Below are 17,906 nucleotides of genomic sequence, written 5' to 3' on the forward strand. Positions count from 1 at the left end.
ATTAAGCATCAGGGCAATGATTATATTTTGCATTTTTAAGAGATTAAAATACATATATTAATTTAGAATCTGAGAGATCAGTAAGTCCATGTACCACCAACCGTACATTAAAATTGTACCAGCATCAAAAAGCAAATCCAAAAACCACAAATTACTACCTTCAATGATGGCCTGCACATAGTATTACTTGAATAAGCAAACCGCTCATTGGCCACTCCCAACAATCTTTTGCACCATTCAGCGCAAGATTTAGCAGAAGCTTGAACTGACCTTTTTCTCTCCCCTATCTGGATGACACTTGAGCTCTATTTCTTATTTCTGGCATTGGAGATACAAAACCAACTTGAAGCAAGTATTACCATAGTCTCTACCGTAAAGCTCATAAGGGTTTATACGTGTACCAAGGCATAATGTCAATGGACCAAATACTTCAGTTGTCATTTCATACAAAATCTTAACATTTACATCATTTACACTGGGAGTGCAGTGATGTATATTGTGATTATTCCCACATCTATTTGCCTGATAAAATTAATTTACAAGTGGCTGCAGAGGTTTTTCATTGGAATGGTGATGTAGATCATGTAAGCAGATTTAATAGTAATATCACATATTATGAAAGTTAGTACTTCTATATTATGTTAATCAGTGTTTAAATTAACTTTCAATATTAAAATAAACCTCTCTTGCTTGTTCCTTCATTTTCTTCCTCCCTTTTCTACTACCGACTGTGAGCGTGCTGCAGATATGTCAAACTTACACACCTATGGCCTAAACTACTACTGTCTGACTCATCTGAAGTAGTTATTAACTCTTTGATTCACATTGCGAGTTCTGCAGCTACGTTAGACATTACTAGTCTATGTATAAAATTAATATCTGGAATGTTATATAACAAATTAGAGTTTGACATAAATAGTGTTTCTCTTGTACAAGACGTGTAACTGTAGAATCATATTAAGCAATAAAAATGGCAAACAATTCATTATGATTAATAACATAAGTTAGTATATTTTTCCTGACTAGCATCAGAGTTCTTGCACTGGCTGGGATACTACTGCATTTATCCTGTGATATTATACAGCGCAGAACAGACCCTTCCGGCTCAATGAGCCCAACAACCCACCTATTTAACTCTAGCCTGATCACAGGACAATTTACAATGGCCAATTAACCTACTATCCAGCACGTCTTTGGAGGAAATGAACACCTGGAGGAAACCCATGGGGAGGACGTACAAACTCCTCACAGATCGCGCTGAAATTGAACTCCAAACTCCATACCCCTGAGCTGTAATAGTGTGGTGCTGATCGCAACTGGTTTTCTCTCCTTGCCCTCCAAAATCCATCTGCGATTTGAACATGGTTGATAGCATCACTTTTCCCTATGAACAATTCTGTAGAAGTGTCATTATCCGATTCTTTCCTTCACTGTGAAAACCTGCAATAGCTTCACTACACAAGGATCCAATCTTTGACTCCTCTTCATTGTGGATGTCTAATTAAAAATGGTCTCTCAATGTGGAAGGATCTGTTAGCAATGACCCTCACCTTCTGGGACATGCCCACTCCGTGTTACGACCAGTGGGGAGAAAGACTCAAATTCAGTGATTTAGAAACAGCTTTTTCCCCCCCACCATCAGATTTCTGAAAGTTTGTGAATCTATGGATACTAACTTGCTATTCCTTTCATTTGTATAATTTATTTCTGTAATTCATTGTAATATCATATCATACAAGTCTGTGATAATCAACGTGATTCTGATGTACATAATCTCGTACAAGTCAATGATAATCAATCTGATTCTGATGTACACAATGCCTCCCAGTTAAATTAATCATGGACACAGAGGTACATCTTGTTCTCCTGACCCCTCAGTTTCCTCCACATGCTCATTCTGCGGGTCTGTCATCAGTTTGTGGAAGAAGTAGAGTGCCTCATGTCTAGGATAATCTAGGTGGGGCAGCTTGTTGTGCCAGAAGGGCCTGCTTTGTGCAGTATCTCTAAATAAACAAACAGCAGACTGACCAAAGTCTGAAGTTATACTTTCTGATGCCCCACCAAAAGCTCAGCTCCCTTGGTGTAGACACCAGCCCCTTTCAACTTAGGAACACTGATGTTCTGTTTGATCTGTAGTTAAGCTGCAAAACATATTTTGCGCAACATTAAAACTATCTCCATCCTCTTTCACACTGTAGACTATGCCCTCACCTCATCCTCATCACTGCCAAAACTCTTTTCCACACTCGTTACCTCTGAACTGTTTCTAATAGTGTCCTTATCAACCACCTACACTGAATGCCTTTATCCTAGATTATTCTTGTCTGTCCCTTGCATCTTGTGTAAGAACATTTAAATGATTGAGCCTAGCCTTTGGATATTTTCTTGAAGTCACCAATTACTGCCTCAGTATTTTAACCAAACACTATCCTGTAGTCTAAAGAGAATATTTGCTGGTTTGTTTTCTTTTCAAGCACCTTAAGACACTTTATAATAAAGACACATTTTATGCTAACAAGCTCTTTTTTGTTATTATACATTGTCTCTTCTAAGATATTTTTAAGACTAGGACCCCACCTGATCAAATCGTAGCTCAAAATGTTAGCAGCAAGCACATTACTGTTCTCTTAGCTGTCTTAGGCCAAAACTGTAAACTGTTCTCCAGATGTAAGCTGACAGCTTTTGAGGATCTTGAATACAAATGAACCAGCAAAATAAACTAGCAGCCTGTCTGCTCTTATTGGAGCTTTCCACCACTCAGATACACTGAATGCCAAATTTCTGCTGGCCTTTAGGATTCTATCTGAAACAGGCTTTAGAAATTTCAATTGAGTTCTTAACAGCCTTGTGCCACACCGTGTACAGCATCAAATCAAGTCTGACAAATAGATGACATGAGCTGGCAGCATCACTCAGAGAAGGCACAGGAAGAGTTACTATAAAACAGATAATTTCACGTAGTAATTATTACTCCTTGATGCAGGCTCTGAAAGTTTATCTTCAAAGTAAATTTATGTCTCTTAGTTCTTGATCCATCAGCTACTGAAACAGCTCCCCTCTGTTTGCACTCTCTAAACCAATCATAGCCTTCTGTATCTTCATTGAACGTTCCCCTAGACTCCTGCTGCAGAAGAATGAGGGAATAGACTAAAATCTGCAGCAAATCATTGATTTTCCCCAGAGGTTACTTGAGTCCCTCAGACATAACCAGACTAGCTGATGCTCTATTTTCCTTGTAACTGCATTACTGTCACAACAGCAAATTATTGAACAGTAACCACATTTGGTGTTATGAGTGTTGCAAAATAAGCTACCAGACAAGTAATTTTTCATTCACTCCCTGGCTTATATAAACCTGCAGAAAAAGAATCCTAACCTGTCTACTGAAACCAAGTAACATTAATCCATAAATTAATGCTTTCTTACGGTTAAATGTAATTAGCAAAGAGACGAAATACTGGAGACATGTTTCAGAACAGATCAACTATTTAAGTGGAAATAACATTCTTGATCACTGTGTAATTGGGTGTAATCAACACACCTCAAACAGACTGTCAGGATGCACAACCTCTCCTCCCTCCCCATCATCAACATGAGTGCCCCCCGGTGTTGTACACACTGCTCTCATACCACTGCACGGAAAGTACCCAAGCAATCACATTATCGAATTCACCAATGACTCGACAATGGTGGAGCTCATCCCCAACAATGGTGAGGAGGTGGAAGAGATCAAAGCCTAGTGCAAGGAAAATAACCTCTCCTTCAATGTCAACAAGGCAAAGGAGATGGTTATTGACTTCAGGAGAACTTGGACCATACACACCTCTCTTTTCATTGGTGGCAAAGCAGTAGAAACTACTCCTTATCTTGTACAACTTCTCCTGGTCCCATAACACATCCTCCACAGTCAAGAGAGCTCACCAACATGCTTCCACATTCTGAGGAGGCTGAAGAGAGCAGAACTATGCACATCAATAAGATCTTCTATAGATGCGCAGATAAGAGCATCTTAACGTGCTGCATTACTGTGTGGCACGGAAACAGCCTTGTGACGGACAGGAGGGTTGTTAAAACTGCCAAACGCATCACCAGCACCAGCCTACATACCCTCAAGGACATATACATAGAAAGATGCCAGAAAAAGGCCAGCAATATCATAAATAATCCCACCAACCCTGCTATGGACTGTTGGCCCCACTCCCATTGGGGAAGAAACTACGCAGAATCCACACCAGGACTACTAGACTCAAAAATAGTTACTTCCCCCAAGCTGATTAACACCTCTACCCATTAGCCCACTCCTGAGGCACCACTCCTTGAAGATGTTTTGGATACTACAAAGGCTGGCACCCAGAATGGAACAGACTAATTTGACCACTCTCAGCAGTTTACTTGGATGCTGTGCAGTAGCCCCCCCCCCCCACCCCACCTCACCTCCATACCAGAACAGTGCAGCTAGTCAGAATGCTCCCCATCGTACAGCTGGAACTCTGCATTATATTATTTAACTGGTTAGGTAATCTATTCAGGGATACAAATTAGGGCACAGTTATCATCTGGGGTGTAATGTTTGAATGCCTGCTTCCATATGGGTAACCCATGATAGCTGTATCTTTAATATGCACCAATGATGTTCACTAATGCTCATGCCTGGCATTTGCAAGCCTCCAAATATTAGATAAAACAAAGACCCAGAAGGAAATTGTAGTATTTATTGTGTTTCTGGATCAGATTTCAAACAATTTCCCTAGGTGGCATTAAAGATGTGCTACCCTAAACCATCTGTGGACCACCATATTTAATATACATTTCAATTGTTTGTTTAATGAATGTTGTAACCCATTTAAAGTATGGAGACTTTAGATAGTCTCCTCTATGTGTAAACAGTGTGAAATTCCACAAAAAGCAAGTTAATATTGAATCTTGCTGGAATTTCTGGCTGTGTAAATCTATCGTTATTCTGCAGTCGATGCACAGTTCAATTGCTCTCTGAGCTTAGAGTCGTTTAACCTTATTTATTCCAGTGATGTTCCAGCTGGGAGGAAAAAGCTGAATAATTCAGTAAAAATCCTCGCATGCTCTAAATCAGAAGTTGTTTTAATCAACTTATTCCTTTTTATAACTGTAAAAACTGGAAATCAGAATCAAGTTTATTATCACCATCTCATACGACATGCAATTTGCTGCTATGCTGCAGTAGTAGAATACAAAGACAGAAGACATAACAGTAAAAGCACTGGTAAAATTGAGCTTCACAGTCACAGATAACACCAAGAGATACACATAAATTTTGCGTATCTCCAGCATTGAGAAGGTGAACAGACCTGAATGTGAATGTTCACAATAATATTGTGACAAATGGGTCTGCCAAGAACAATGTGTTTTTATCACTGGCAACAATCCTTGATTTTATAAACACCAATCAAACTCTGCCTTTTTTAAAAAAAATCATGAACAGATATTGTATTTTTGGAATTTTTATAAGTTATAATGAAAATAATGGAAATGTTTTTTACATAAAAAATATATTTGCCAAATTGTAAAGCTTCCACCTTTTTCTATTTGTTTTCTATGGTGGTTTCACTTCCTGACTTGGTTTTGATCAGGTGAAATTATAGCCAATGACGTTTCTCTCAATTCCAATCCTGCCAAGATTGTAAATTGCTTTTGTGTGCACTGTAGTATCTGTCTACATTGTTCCAAAAAGCCTTCATTTCACCCTGCTTTGCAGGAACAGCAACAGCAGGTTCAGGTCCAATCTTTTCACAACATTCACCTTCCATTTATTTACGGCTTTCAATATAGCATAAACATCCCAAAATGTTCCAGAGGAGTGTTACTGAACAAATGACAGATAAAGATAATAGGGAATTGTGAGGAAATGGCTTTTAAGAAACAATAAAGGTGGATACAATGAAAGAATCAGACAGAACTTCACTATTTAGGGTTTCGGGCAACTGAATGCAGAACTAACTAGCGTAACCAGATAGGGTCAAGTGGCTGGGATTAGAACATAGCCTGCTGGATTATATAGCTTCTGGAGCTCTTGGTGATACAGAAGTTAGTTAGTCAATGGAGGAATTTGAAAACATGGATGAGTACTTTAAAACTGAAGCATTAGTTAACCTGTTGCCTGTCTAGTTAACAAGCTCATGAGTGAACTACAAGTGGGACCTAGTAGGAGGCAAGATATAGCAGCTGAGCTTTGTAACCTGGTTTATAGGGTGGCAGTGATGCAGGCAAGCTTAATAAATTATGAATAATTACATGGACTGCTCGCATGTTTTTGGAACTGAGAGTGGAAGAACAGTCCAGAATTGTTTTTCCTCTAGTGATAAAAACAGCCAGGCTTTGACTTTGCTATCTAAGGTTGGCCTAGAACAGAGAGCAGCTTTGGCAAGTGGGAACAGAGCCTGATAGTATGTCACACAGTGGTCAGTCCTGTTGGTGAATGGCCAAAGTAGCTATAAGCTCCTGGTCATATCCATTCAAATCAACAAGGCTTGAACTAAAGGAACTGGAACCAAAAGCCACACTAAGGAAAATGACAGGCTGAGGTGATGGAATGGTTTTCAGTGAAACAGGGATGACAAATTCAGAGACAAGGATTTGTGATTTTAAATGGAAAGCAACAGAAAAAAAGAAGCTCCATTTTATTGGACCATTCTGCAGAAACATTAACACTGTTTTGCTGTCCAAATACACTGCCTTATCATCTGAGTATTTCCAATATGTTCAGCTTTTTATTCGGAAACAGTTCTTTCCATTTAATGTAGTGTATTTTGTCCTATGGCCTGGCACAGAGCAAGTGCTTAGTGTCTCCTTATACTGTAGTAAGGAAGGTTCATCAGTTTTTCTTTTTATCAAGGTTTACTGTACAAACTTCATTGGGTCTGATACAAACATGTACAATTGTTTACACAGAAGCTAAAGATTATAATGGTTTGGGCAAAAGTAACAAAAAAAATTACGGGGGACATTTTGCCGAGCTTCTAAACAATTCTGGGACCCTGACTTGAATCGCTTCAATCTAGATTCAGGTTCAACCTTCCCTGGCATGGGTCACTAAGTATCAGCCAGTTGAGATTTTCCACAACCAATGAATTCAACTCCTCCTACACAAACTGCAGAATCCTTCTCTCTCATGAATCCTACTTTGCTGATTTAATTAGCAAAAGAATTCTGCAAATATTTTCCCCTTGTTCTGGGAGTGGCTCAAATTGCTGTATTAAAGTTCTGAAAAATCGAATACTCAATGGAAGATGTATTTCATGTCCCAGCAGCAAAGAAATTATCATATCTTGTTTACCCCTCTAACTCTGACATACATTCAACTCAATCTTATCACGTTTTTTTTAAAAGGAGTTAAGCAACCCATTATTAACTGCTCATTTGTTCCATTCCAGCTATTCACCAGAGACTCATTAGTTTTCAACTTCTGCCCCCAGACCCTCAGTGCGGTCCTTCTATGCTTTCATTTATGCTAACTGTGCCTTCTAGCTTTTCAAACAGCTAAGGCATACTACTTTTTAATCATTATCTAAACAGAAAATGATAGCTACAATTTTGAGTAGCTTCCTTCTAAGTTTTCCTGGTTGCTTGGTGCTGTTTCCATGAAATAGTCAGAGATAAAGAATAAAATTATGGCCATATATAATTGCGAGAGACCGCCACACCTGACAATTTCAGCAGCAGTTTTGGAGGCAGATTTCCCCTCAGAAAAGATGAGCGGAAACAGCTTGGACGTCACACTGTGCAGTGAAAATCTTTTGCCTGTCTTGAAAATTGATGACGAGTTATTGGGAAGACTAGTTGGCTAAGTAACCTGATCCATGTGGGATACAGTTTGAGGAAAAGTAATGGAGGAAATTGCAGAAGCACTGGCCATAATCTTCCAAAGGAATCATTCAAGGGAATCAGAAAGTCAAAGTTGGTCCTCACAGAAATAGGCCATTCTAACCACAACCAAGCAACCATCTACATCAAGGGCTCGACTGACAGCATCCTGACTGGCTGCATCACTGCCTGGTATGGGAACTGTACTTCCCTCAATCTCAGGACTCTTCTGTGAATGTGAAATCCCCACTATACAGGATATTTACAAACACAGGTGTGTAAAAAGGGCCCGAAGGATCATTGGATATCCGAGTCACCCCAACCACAAACCGTTCCAGCTGCTACTAGCTGGGAAATGGTACTGCAGTATAATAGCTGGGACCAACAGGCTCCAGAACAGCTTCTTCCACCAGGCCATCAGACTGCTTAATTCATGCTGACGCAACTGTATTTCCATGTTATATTGACTATCCTATTGTACATAGTACATACTATTTATTATAAATTACTCTAATTGCACATTCAGACATAATGTAAAGATTTTTACTCCTCATGTATATTAAGGATGTAAGTAATAAAGTCAATTCAATTCAATTCACAACCTTTTTATGCCATGGACCCTTACCATTAACCAAGGGGTCCGTGCACCCCAGGTCTACACTAATCTTAATTTATTCTCTCTGTAGTCTCCTCAGCCTCCTTCAGATTCTGCACTCATCTACACGTTAGGGGCAAATTTACAGCAGCAGACCAACCTACTAACTCTTGGGATGTAGGAGGAAACTGGAGCACCCAGAAGCCCAAGTGGTGATAGGGAGAACACGTAAATTTCACACCGACAGCTCCGAAGATTGGATTGGAACAGTGTCACGGGAACTGTGAGGCAGCAGCGCCACTGGGCTTATGGATTAGATCATTACTGACGTTATACCCTTCCTCAGTGAAGGGTGGAGATATAAACCAATCAAGCTACCCTCAGTGGTGTGAGGGATAGAATTAGAAGCTGCTTAAAAAAGTCAATTGTTCAGAAAAAGTTAGCATGAATTTATAAAAGGCAAAATATGCCCAACTAACTTGAAAGAGTATATTGATAAATTGTGTATGCTGAAAGGCAAAATATAACTGACGTGGCAATATAGAGTTGGAAATGCTGTTTGATAAACTACCATGCAAAGTTTGCCATCACATTTGAAGTCATTGGAATAGAAGCAACTGTAAGAATGCAGAGCGGAAAATTACTAACAAAGAACAATCGTGAAAGGCTGTGTTTTTTGGACTGGAGGGAAATGCTCACTGTTACTTCCCAGAGGTTAGTATTAGAAACACTGCTTATCCCAGAGGTTAGTATTAGAAACATTGCTTAAATAACAACACCTGCAAGGAGAATGGCAAACTCTGCCTACATTAACAGAGCTGGCCGGCTGCAAAATCAGAAATGGCTTGTGGCTCACAAATCCAGAAAATGGCAAAATCTAACATCTGTCAGCAAGCCCTGATAGAACCAAGACTCTGTCAATGTACAGAGGTGTGAGAATGTTAAGAAAGGGTGATGTGTAATGGATCCTTGTGGTTTAGACTGGCTAAATGGAATGGAATATTCAACATACTGTCATAAAATAAAAGCTCAATCTCTGGGCTTTTGTCCGAGAATCTTAAGGAATGCTAATAATGAAAAATTAGAATAACCACTTCAGCTATGTAAACAAACAAAATAGTGATATTGAAATTGTTGACTGAAGGAAGTGTTTCCTTGCCATTTCATAACAGTATATAGTTAGTTTACTCTGAACAGGAAATAGATGCTAGTACATTTTAGTCTGTATTTACTCACCAAAAATATAATCCCATTGTGAATGTATAATTGATTTGAAACTGCTTTTAAACCCTAATCTCATAGATAGATAGATAGATACTTTATTCATCCCCATGGGGAAATTCAACTTTTTTTCCAATGTCCCATACACTTGTTGTAGCAAAACTAATTACATACAATACTTAACTCAGTAAAAAATATGATATGCATCTAAATCACTATCTCAAAAAGCATTAATAATAGCTTTTAAAAAGTTCTTAAGTCCTGGCGGTTGAATTGTAAAGCCTAATGGCATTGGGGAGTATTGACCTCTTCATCCTGTCTGAGGAGCATTGCATCGATAGTAACCTGTCGCTGAAACTGCTTCTCTGTCTCTGGATGGTGCTATGTAGAGGATGTTCAGAGTTTTCCATAATTGACCGTAGCCTACTCAGCGCCCTTCGCTCAGCTACCGATGTTAAACTCTCCAGTACTTTGCCCACGACAGAGCCCGCCTTCCTTACCAGCTTATTAAGATGTGAGGCATCCCTCTTCTTAATGCTTCCTCCCCAACACGCCACCACAAAGAAGAGGGCGCTCTCCACAACTGACCTATAGAACATCTTCAGCATCTCACTACAGACATTGAATGACGCCAACCTTCTTAGGAAGTACAGTCGACTCTGTGCCTTCCTGCACAAGGCATCTGTGTTGGCAGTCCAGTCTAACTTCTCGTCTAACTGTACTCCCAGATACTTGTAGGTCTTAACCTGCTCCACACATTCTCCATTAATGATCACTGGCTCCATATGAGGCCTAGATCTCCTAAAGTCCACCACCATCTCCTTGGTCTTGGTGATATTGAGACGCAGGTAGTTTGAGTTGCACCATATCACAAAGTCCTGTATCAGTTTCCTATACTCCTCCTCATGGAAGTAATTGCACTATAACTACTAAACCTGTATGACTACCTGGAATATAATTCCTAAATAATGAGTTTTTAAATGTTAAAAGTTGTTCCATCCTGTCGGGGTCTGCGATCCATAGCTCCACTCAGACTGATGTTCTTCACGGTGGTGGGTTCTCACTCTCGGAGCTTGCTGAGTGGCCTGGTGCTTTTGTTATCTCCAGGTGTGGCCAGGAAGATGTGTGCCTTTGGGGTGCAGCCTTGCCTCCTCGCCGCCTGAAGCACCACAGGACACTGAAACATCGAGAAAGCAGTGTACGCTGTCGAAAGAAGGCCCTTGAGTTGGGGGAAGCTCAAATAAGCGACACCGCAAGACTCTCTGTCATCTGTTGCGGAAGCGACCTCGCTCTCCTTTGCTAGTGAGAGAGAGAGCCTTTTGGGATGGACAGTAGATCTTGATGAACTCTGGGGGGCTTGGCTGTTCCTTGCATGGTGGGAAGTGGTGGTTGATATTTTTGCTGCTGCTTGTGCGTGTGGGGGGGGGGGGGGTGCCTTGGGGTTCTTGCGGCTTTTGTCATTCATTCTTTGGGGTGTTTCTGTGTTTTGTGGGTGTCTGTGAAGAGGAAGGATTTTAGGTTGTATACTGTATACATTCTCTGATATTAAATTGTACCATTGAACCGTCATACTGATAACAGACGGCAGGGGAAGTGAAAAAATTTGTTTCCTCAAACAATGACGGAAGGAGGGTATGTGAAAATATGATCCAAAGGAACACTGACATTTCAGCCACATTATTAAAATTCCAGTATTACTGTACAAACTTTCCCATTGGTCTGACTATTAATGGAACAATCAAAGATTCCATGAACAATGCTATTAAATGAAATGTACCCATAACTTGCCCACTGATACTGTTTGGGTCTGCCAGACCTCATCACAACCTTGGCACATACAGGGACCACAAACCTGAATGGATTACAGCAAGCGTGGATTGAATTTTTTTTGATAAAGGTTATAGAGTTGATGCATGGAATGCAGATGATGTCTATATGGATTTTCAAAGGCATTTAATAAAGCTTACAACAGAAACCAATTTGCAAGATTGAAGCTTAGGGAGTTAAAACATTATTAGCAACACAAATAGGAACACAAAGCATGAATAGGCAGTTTTCTTAAAGAAGTAATTCTTAATGAGGTAGGAAGTAGAGGTAACTGATAGCTTTTCATATCAAATATAATAGTATAAGAGGTAGCAGCAGGACCAAGCCATCTGGCCTGACAAGCCTGCTCCACTATTCAGTAAGATCACAAGACTCAGTTCCACCTACCTGCCTTTCCCCCTTATTTCTTAATCCCCCTTACTATGCTAACATCTATCTGTGTTCTAAATACATTTAATGAGGCAGCCTCTGCTGTTTCCTTGGGGACAGAATTTGACAGATAACGTACAGTTACATTTCTTTGATATATAATAGTCAAGGATGCAGATGATACAAAGCTTGAAGGTGTGGCATTGAGTGAGAATACTAATAATAGATTGCAAGTAGTATTAAATGGGCTCAATGAATTCACATTAAGTGACTGATGCTAAAGGGTCATGAGGAAGAACTTCACTACTCCCTGATTACCACTACCACAGAAGGATGTTGTAAAGAGAATCAGTGTCTTGAAATAGGAATTAGAAAGGGACATATCACCAGTGATGAGGCAACTGATTGTCATTCAGCTAATCAGCAGATATTTTAATGATCTTCCATGTGAAAAAGAGTCAATTGCTGTCAAATGGCTAGGTAGCTGGAGTAGGTGCTGCACTGGACATGTACAATGTAAACAGCTTGCACACAGCCAGAGACTTGCTTATAACTGCCGCTCTGAAAATGGTTGAAATCTTCTAGTAAACATGGATCCAAGGAACAATACCATTGTGGTATAATGATGCATCCAGGGCCCAATTATATGAACGGAAGGGTAAAGGATGTCCAGCAAACACCACTGAATTAGCTCCTTATTGTCAATAGCTGGCAAAATCTTTGTCAGAATTCTAATGTATTTTCAAATACAACATATTGAACAAGCGCAAACACACAAGAGGCTACGGATGTTGGAATAATGAGCAACAAGCAATCTGCTAGAAGAATTCAGTGGTTTGAACAGCTCATCTATGGGAGAAAAGGATTCACCTGCCATGGTCTTTCATCTCCATGCCTGCCCCCCTCCTGAACATTACTTGGCACCTGTCATTCCTCCTTAGTCCACCAATCACCTCAGACTCCTTTCTCATAAGTCCCCTTCTCCTCCTTGGACTGGCCATCTTGCCTTTCCACTCTCTGTCTCCTAATGCAGGATTTTAACCTGAAACATCAATTCCTTTCCTCCCACAAATGCAGCGCCTCTTTCACCTCAGACGGCTGAAGAAGTTGCACGAGTCCCCAAGACTTCAGGACTTTCTACAAGGGCACCAGCGAGAACATCCTGACTGGCTGTGTCACCGCCCGGTACAGGAACTGTACTACCCTTAATCGCAGGGCACTGCAGAGAGTGGTGCGGACAGCCCAGAGCATCTGTGGATGTGAGCTTTCCTCTATTCAAGACATTTACAGCAGCAGGTGTGTAAAAAGGGCACAGAGGATCATCAGAGACTCCAGCCACCTCAACCACAAACTGTTTCAGCTGCTTCCATTTGGCAAGTGGTACCGCAGAATAAATGCCAGGACCAACAGGGTGTGGGACAGCTTCTTTCACCAGGCTGTTACATGTGCTAATACACATTGATCTGATCGTATATCTGACTGTAAATACATATGTACCAAGCAGTTATGTATACAATCTTAGTGTTGGGGTACTACCCTCCCACATTTCCCTTCCTTATTGCTTGTACATAGCGATGGAGACACAGCATGAAGATTTTTGCTCCCTCATGTTCTGAGATGGATGTAAGAAATTAAATTCTAATTCTTAACCCGCTAAGTTCCTGCAGCAGATCGTTTGTTGCACATCGAACAAGTGTTTTGGCCTGAGGCTTGCTAAGGCTTTGGGAAAGGAAGGACCACAGATGTAATATTCCAATTTTCTTTTGTGTTTGCCCCCCTCTAACACCCACCTGCCTTCTGCTCCCCTATCTCACTCCTCCAGGCTCCATCTGACCATGACTCCTCGGCCCACCAATCACCTTCTGATCCCTATCTCTCTCTTTGTGACTGGCTACCCAAGTGATACTGTTCACTCCACCCTCAGTCTATATACATGATTTTGACCTATAGCATTAACCCTTTCTTCCACACCCCCATCCCAATATAGATTGTTTATTGCTCTAGATGCCAGCATCTGCATTTTCTTGTATCTCCAACGTTCCAACTTTGTCAATTTACAGAGAAATGCCACGGACAAAATTGCAAGCTTTCCATGACTTTCACTGGCCTGACTAAAGCATTTGATGCAGTCAGGTAACATCAATCTCCTTTGGAGATTTACACAAAGTTTGGTTGCTTGGTGAATTTTATACAATGGTCTAATAATTCCAAGACTGCATGTTCTTTTGCATTTTGTACAAAGGTAAATAAACAGAAATTTCATCTCTTGGCATCAATTCAGTTGTTTTGCTGTGTTTGTATTAGTGTTCTTTGTCATGGAGTCATCTGTCATGCTTAGAGAGGCCCTTTGTGACTGTGGGACTGAGAATGGTATTAGATACCAGGCTTCCAAGAAGTTGCTCAATCTGAGGACACTAAAGTTTTAAAAAAGTTTTTTACTTCATTGAGATACAATACAGAATAGGCCCTTCCGGCCCTTTGAGCCACACTGCCCTGCAATCCCCCGATTTAATCTTAGCCCAATCAGGGACAATTTACAATCAACAACTAACCAACCAAATGGTACAGCTTTGGACTGAGTGAGGAAACTGGAGCACTTGGAGGAAAATGAATTTTAAGGAAGTGATTTTTTCAAATTCTTTGACATGTTGAGAACTGTTCCCCAAAAGCTAAGTCTCAAACTGAAATGCAGCAGAATATGGACTAATTCTCTGCACATTCTAACAACATTGGCCTTATAAGCAACACTAGACAGACCCGACGTGGTGTGCCAGCCAGAAGGAATCACTTGGGTAGAAAATGAAGTTGCAATAAATGACCAAATCCTCCAGATAGTGGACATGTTTACCCACCTAAGGAGTCTAAGGCTCTGTACAGTTGATGCTGTCATTGAAATCCATACCAATCAAAACCACTAACCCAGTTTCAGAAGAATATCTTGTGATCCTTTCAGCTGGCAAAGACTGTAGAACTAACAATTGTTAAGTGGAGGAGAAATGGTATTGAGTAGAATGCAAGAAGTGCAAATCTCAAAACTGCATTATATCTGTTGTTAATCATGCTAAGTGACATCACTTGCTTAATGCACCACTGACGGCTCCAAGCACCTGTTGACTAGATCAGTCATTCACGTTCTCACTCAAACCGTGATCTCACGGTCACCTTCAAATCTGAACTAATTATAGCCAATGATATTAAAGGCAAGGAAAACCAACAAGTTCATGCCTCAGTAATTCGTCAAAGGGATCTATCTAGCACTTTGTGCATAAAATACTTGTTAACAGCTCTAATTACAGTATGATTGTAATAGATCTAACATGATAGCATTATATTTAGTAGGTTCCATAATTATAGTATGAAGGTTATAATTAGAGATTTTGCAACAATCACAGTGTTAATTACATTTCAGAACAAATATGGCTTTATTTTTAATTCTACTTTTTACACAGTAAGAGATGCATAGTAACCAAATCAGTGACATGTCACTTCCCTGTAGACAGGAACAAATCTGATGTTTTTTCAACTGCTTTCACTAAGTGAAGCCAAGGAATGTTAATTTCTATTGGAAATCCTTATGGCAAAGACAGCATGAAGTATATTAAGTAACTTGTGGAAGCTGATTGGATTAAAAACATCTTTTTTCGAAACAACTTTCGTTCAGAAGACAAGTCAAGCAAACCCACTAAGATGGGTTAGTGAGTCCAGGAAATCGCCATTTCCCACACATCAGCCTTTACCCCATCTTCCCACCATCTTAATAGGGATAGAGTTCCTCTTGACCTACCACCCCACAAGCCTCTGCATCCAGGACATCATTCTCTGCAACTTCCACCACTTCAAAGGGATCCTACCACTAAATACATCTTTATTTCCCCACCAAGGATCACTCTCTCCATGATTCCCCTGCCCATTCGTCCCTCCTCCTGGCACTCACCCCTGCAAATGTAACAAGTGCAGCACTTGCCCACTCATCTCCTCCCTCACTTCTATTCTGGGTCACAAACAGTCTTTCCAGGTGAGGCAGCACTTCACCTGCAAATCTGTTGGGGTAAACTACTGTATCTGATGCTCTCCGAGTGGCATCCTCTACATTGGTGAGACCCAATATAGATTGGGGATTGCTTTGTCCATCTGCATCAAGCAGGATTTTAACTCCAGCCCCCATTCCCATTCTGAAATGTTAGTCCATGGCCTCCTCTACTGCCACACCAAGACCACTCTCAGCAACACTTCATATCAGTCTGAGTAGCCTCAAACCAGATGGCATGAATATCAATTTCTCTAATTCTACTAATTTTCTTCCTCTCTCCCTTCCCTCTTCTTCAATTTACCACTCTGGCCTCTTTGTTCTTCTCCTCACCTGTCTATCACTTCCCCTTGGTGCCTCCTCCTTCCTTTTCTCCCATGGTCCATTCTCCTCTCCTATCAGATTCCTATATCTCCAGCTCTTTATCTTACCCACCTATTACCTCCCAGCTTATTGCTTCCTCTCCCCTTCCTCCACTCATCTGGCTTTACCTATGACCTTCTAGCTTGTACACTTACCCCACCCAGCTTCTTATTCTGGTTTCTTCTTCCTCCCTTTTCAGACTTGAAGAAAGGTCTCTGCCTGAAATGTTAACTGTTTATTTATTTCCACAGATGCTGCCTGACCTACTGAGTTCCTCCAGCATTTTGTATGTGTCGCTAAGGTGGCTTCTAAGCAGCCAGGTAATACTTTGATATCCGAGAACATTTTGAAAAAAGAACAGTACCATTATCATGAGAAAACAATCATTAAAGCCTTCAAATAAACTATGGTTTGACAAACTTGGGATCCATGTAAGATGTTAGACTATTCCAGTCGATAGCATTTCAGGGCTCCCAGCTTGAATAACACCAATCTCTTATGTAGCTAGGTTACACACATTAGCCTTTTTCCTCTTCTTCCACTTGCATTCTGCACATGCACTAAAGCCAACATTCTATGACAGATTATTATCCTTTACATCCTAGCAGAATGTATATTTCCTTTTCATCTAATTACATTTGCCTAAACACTTAAAGTTTTACAAGAGAACCCAAAAATTTCATTTATTCTACACTTCTTGTTTCAACCTTTGGTGGCCTAAGCAAAATTAAAAATGGCATTGTAAGTCTCTTGCTGTCAAGTATATTGATAAAAAAGACAAAGAAATAAGAAAATGATACGGTGAGTTGAAAATTTTCAGGCAGTAGCATTCCAATCAACCAAGAGATTTCATGCATTTAATTGACCATATTACACTCAGTAACAGAAATATATGAATGCCCAGCTTCATAATGAAATCTATTTTAATAAAAAGAGAACAGCAAGTATGCCCAATAGCTTATTTGGCTTCTCTTGTTCAAACTAATTCATATGCACCTGTTCACAGCTTTACAGACGTTGTTCTTTTGTTAGTCTGTTACACTGCACCTTGGGTTAGATAAAATATCATCAATGGTAATTGAAAATGACAGCAGTCTACGGAGTCAAAATTATTGAAAGACTTCACCAGATCTAATGGCCTATGTGAGCCTATGACAATTACCAATAAACAGAATTTTGAGGACATATTACCAATGTTACTATTTTTTCAATCTTAAGGTGTTTATTATTGGCAGGAACTTTGGAGCGCTTTTTGAAACAGAAGTAATCTAATTTTGTTCATGACCACACACAAAGGCATCAACAGTTAGTTCTTTCAGCTAATGAAGTACTTAAGGTGATAGGAAGTTTTCCAATTTTCATTTTAATATGTAGAGCTGGTACCTAAAGTGGAAACAAACCTAATTCAAGAAATACGGTCAAAGTGCACAGGCCTGATGAAAGCTTCAGTCTTCATTAGATGGATTTCTACTAACTTTTTCAATGTTCTATTTGAAATCTCAGAAGCCAGACCGTATTCTTTTTCCATTAAACCAAGATATATATTTGTAGTTTGTAATCTATTCTATCTCATACTTGATTCAATAATCTGACTTTTAAAATTCAGTGGGCAACACAATGGAATGATTTTCACATAGTAACACTTTTTCAATGTGGTGACCATATTGT

At 40.0% G+C, this 17,906-nt stretch overlaps 1 protein-coding gene across 3 annotated transcripts in view; it reads right to left on the reverse strand.

Annotated features, from left to right (window-relative positions):
- ap2b1 (adaptor related protein complex 2 subunit beta 1) overlaps window positions 1–17,906 on the reverse strand; it is a 283,798-nt gene that overhangs the window by 47,437 nt on the left and 218,455 nt on the right. The window lies entirely within an intron of this gene.

Source organism: Hemitrygon akajei, chromosome 8 (assembly GCF_048418815.1).
Source record: "Hemitrygon akajei chromosome 8, sHemAka1.3, whole genome shotgun sequence".
Taxonomy (NCBI): Eukaryota; Metazoa; Chordata; class Chondrichthyes; order Myliobatiformes; family Dasyatidae; genus Hemitrygon; species Hemitrygon akajei.